This window comes from Cebus imitator, unplaced genomic scaffold (assembly GCF_001604975.1).
Source record: "Cebus imitator isolate Cc_AM_T3 unplaced genomic scaffold, Cebus_imitator-1.0 Scaffold57, whole genome shotgun sequence".
Lineage (NCBI taxonomy): Eukaryota > Metazoa > Chordata > Mammalia > Primates > Cebidae > Cebus > Cebus imitator.
Genome location: NW_016107372.1, coordinates 3,660,094 through 3,664,383, shown reverse-complemented (window position 1 = coordinate 3,664,383; position 4,290 = coordinate 3,660,094). Strand labels below are relative to the sequence as shown.

Genomic DNA, 4,290 nt, shown 5'->3' with positions numbered 1-4,290 from the left:
TCACCATATTGGCCAGGCTGGTCTCAAACTTGGGACCTCGTAATCTGCCCACCTCGCCCTCCCAATGTAGTCAAATCTTGATCTCTTTCTAAACTATGAGTCCACTTCTGATTACATTTGAGTCCCACCCTGACAATCAGGAATACTCTTTCCATCTTTCCATTAACATCTTTAATCAGTCTGGGCGAGGTGGCTCACGCCTGTAATGCCAGCACTTTGGGAGGCCGAAGCGGGCAGATTACTTGAGGCCAGGAGTTCGGGACCAGCCTGGGCAACATGGTGAAACCCTGTCTCTACTAAAAATACAAAAAAATTAGCTGGGTGTGGTGGTGAGTGTCTGGAGTCCCAGCTACTCAGGAGGCTGAGGCAGGAGAATTGCTTGAGTCTAGGAGGCAGAGGTTGCAGTGAGCTGAGATCACACCACTGCACTCCAGCCTGTGTGACAGAGTGAGACTCTTGTCAAAAAAAAACAAAAAAAAAAAACCAGACCTTAATTACATCTGCAAAGTCCATATGGTCATGGAAGGTAACATTCACAGGTTCCAAGGAATAGAACATAGATAACTTTAGGGTCCATTATTCAGCCAACCACGGCCCGTTCTCCTTTAACACAGATTACATGACTCATTGGATCATGTTTAGTCTGGGGCAAAACCTCATAGAATCAGAAAATATTTGCAAAATATAAAGCTGATATAACTTCCCTCAAAGCAAATGTTCTGGCTTCAGGAAGTATTATTTGGCCAAAGAAAATGATTCCTTTATAATTATTGAGGAATTCAACCTAGCAAATAAAACATCTGTTTGCTAAAAGTACATTTTATTTGAATAGTGGCATTTGTTTTTCTGAGATAGAGTCTTGCCCTGTCACCCAGGTTGGACTGCAATGGCATGATCTCGGTTCACTGAAATCTCCGCCTCACCAGTTCATGTGATTCTCCTTCCTCAGCCTCCCAAGTAGCTGGGATTACAGGCGTGCACCACCACATCTGGCTAATTTTTGTATTTTTAGTAGAGACAGGGTTTCACCATGTTGGCCAGGCTGGCCTCGAAATGCTGACCTCGTGATCTACCTACCTCAGCCTCCCAAGTGCTGGGATTATAGACATGAGCCATAACACCTGGCCTTGAATAGCAGCTTTTTATTATAATTCATATTTTAATTTTATGTAATCCCAGGAGGCTGAGGCAGGTGGATCACTTGAGGTCAAGAATTTGAGACCAGCCTGGTCAACATGGAAACCTCATCTGTACTAAAAATACAAAAATTAGCTGGGCATGGTGGCATGCACTTATAATCCCAGCTACTGGGGAGGCTGAGGCAGGAGAATTACTTGAACCCAGGAGGTGGAGGCTGAATTGAGCTGAGATCACACCACTGCACTCCAGCCTGGGTGACAGAGCAAAACTCTGTCTCAAATAATAATAATAATCATTATCATCATTATAATATATAGCAATAATAATAAACATGGCAATAATAAACATTGTCATTATGACTTCTGCTAGTTTTCTCTAGGATTATATTATAGGTGTTTTCCCTAGTGATTCCTCATTTCTCGGATTTCCTTCCTTTTCCTTATTTACCTGATCATGAATCCATTGAACTTTGGGCTTGGTCAAAGTTCTGTTTTGTCCACAAGAGCTCCACAGGGAACACGATCCTGCTGAGGAAAAAAGACTGCTGGGTTCTGGAGGAGTATTTTACCTCCTCCTTGCTGGAGACAGTTAATGACCTTCAGCAACATGGTTGAAGACCTCCTGCAGGCAGAGGCATGTTTTAAAACAGGTAAATCTAGTTTTCTTCAGCAGTGACATGAATCACAGGCAATGTGCTCAAATGCTAGCCAGCTAACTTCTCTGAGACCAAATGCTTGCCGTCTTCAGCCTCTGGTTCTTCATTATAAAGTGAAGGATTTTGCCACGTTATCTGTAGCTTCCCTCCCTTTTCTCCCATGTCGGCAATTCTTTTTTGTTGTTGTTGTTTGTTTGTTTGTTTTTGAGACGGAGTGTCATTCTGTCGCCAGGCTGGAGTGCAGTGGCGTAATCTCAGCTCACTGCAACCTCCACCTCCTGGGTTCAAGTGATTCTCCTGCCTCAGCCTCCCAAGCAGCTAGGACTACAGGCATGTGCCACCATGTCCAGCTAATTTTTGTATTTTTTAGTAGAGAGGGGTTTCACCGTGTTGGTCAGACTGGTCTTGAACTCCTGACCTCATGATCTGCCTGCCTCGGCCTCTCAAAGTGCTGGGATTAGAGGCATGAATCACCGCACCTGGCCATGCTGACATTTTAAAAAATGTAATATTGTTTATTTAACTTCAAAAACATTTCAGCATTTTAAACATACTAAGAAAAAAACCAGGACTTTGCAAATCATGTTTAAGTACAGAAGGTTCTTGAACTTTCATTGATGCAGTAGTTCTTCATTTTGCTGACAATGAAGAGTTCTACAGTTTAAAAACAGTTTAAAAATTACCACACTCACCTAAAACAAACAAAAACGAAACAAAATAAACTTCTGAAGCCAGCTGTCCCCACTTTGTCCACAGCTAAGGTGGCAGCAGAGTGCTGTCACCATATACAGAAAGAAAACAACCTAAAGCTAAATGGATGCCCACTGCAGAGTCAGCAGGTCCAGCCTCACAGTGCACGCCCTGAGCTACGGCCCCCGCCAAAGGCATCTTCCCCACAGCCTCAACGCCAAGCAAGGGGCATCAAGAGCTTGTCTCAGCTGTTTTGTTCCTTTTATAAACTATAGATATATACAGTTGATAACTCAGGGTTTCTAGCCAATAACCATATAGTTAACACCACCTTACAAATAAAAAAAAATGCCAGAAACATCTTTAAATGCCTTGTCACACCAACAGCAAAGTGCACAGAGTGAGGAGAACATGAGAGTGCTTTTTCCTTTAAAAATGTTTGGAAATATGTACAACTTTGATACAGTTTCAGGATGCTCCAGACGCCCATGGCCACTTCATGTAACCCACTGCCAATCTCTTGAGCACTTTTAGAGACTACAATATGATTGTGATTAAATTTTGTAATTAAGCCTAATGAGAGAAACAGACACTTTCAAATAAGAGATGTGTCAATTACAGCGCTCCCCTACTTTAAGTATTCACAAGGAGACAGATAAACAGTTTCTTTATTCATCTTCCTCCTCCCCCTCCTCCTTTGCTTCCTCCTCATCTTCTTCATCTTCCTCTTCCACTTTTTTTCTGACAACTTTAGCAGGACCCCTTGCACCATCAAACTTTCCTTTTGACTTACATTCAGCACAATCCTCCTCATACCTCTCCTTCAGCTTTGCCGCCTTAGTGATGTAAGGCTGCTTTTTGCTGTCATTTAGGTTATTCCTCCTCTCACTCAGCTTTTTTGCCACGTCTCCGATAGAGAGAGATGCCAGGGTTTGTAGATTTGATCTTGGGGCGAAATTCTGAACAGAGCAGGAAGAATCCAGACGGTGGACTTTTGGGGGCATTAGGATCCTTCTTCTTGCCTCCCTTAGCTGCTCCCGTCATTTCCTGATCATAGCGCACTTTATCCGCCTTTATCATTTCATCAAATTGAGATTTCTCTTTCCTGGACATTGTCTTCCACCTCTCAGAGCATTTCTTGGAAAATTTTGCAAAACTGGCAGGGACGTCTGGGTTTTTCTTCTTATGTTCTTCTCTGCACATCTGCACAAAGCAGGCATAAGCAGACACCTTGCCCTTTGGCTTCTTGGGGTCACCTTTAGCCGTCCTGACTGTATTCTTCGCTAGTTTGGGCAGCATAGGGCATGACACGTGGCTCAATGCTCCCCAGCCTTGAGACAGCGGCCTCCACGAGAGCCGCCTCCATGCTGGCATTCTTATAAGCTAAGTGTACTTGTAAAAGTTTCTCCACTGGCCGGGTGGGGTGGCTCATGCCTGTAATCCCAACACTTTGGGAGGCTGAGGCAGGTGGATCACTTGAAGCCAGGAGTTCGAGACCAGCCTGGCCAACATGGTGAAACCCCATCTCTTAAAAATGCACAATTAGCCAGGTGTCGTGGCACCTGCTTGTAATCTCAGCTACTTGGGAGGCTGAGGCAGGAGAATCGCTTGAACCCGGGAGGCAGAGGTTGCAGTGAGCCAAGAGTGTGCCATTGCACTCCAGCCTGGGCAACAGGGTGAATGTCTGTCTCAAAAAAAAAAAAAAAAAAAAAAAAAAAGAGGCTGAGGCAGGTGGATCACCTGAGATTGGGAGTTTGAGACCAGCCTGACCAACATGGAAAATCCTCATCTCTACTAAAAATACA

At 44.1% G+C, this 4,290-nt stretch overlaps 1 pseudogene; it reads right to left on the bottom strand.

The window, feature by feature from the left end:
• Window positions 1-3,153: 3,153 nt before the first annotated feature.
• On the bottom strand, window positions 3,154-3,859 carry LOC108304725 (annotated as a pseudogene).
• Window positions 3,860-4,290: the final 431 nt, after the last annotated feature.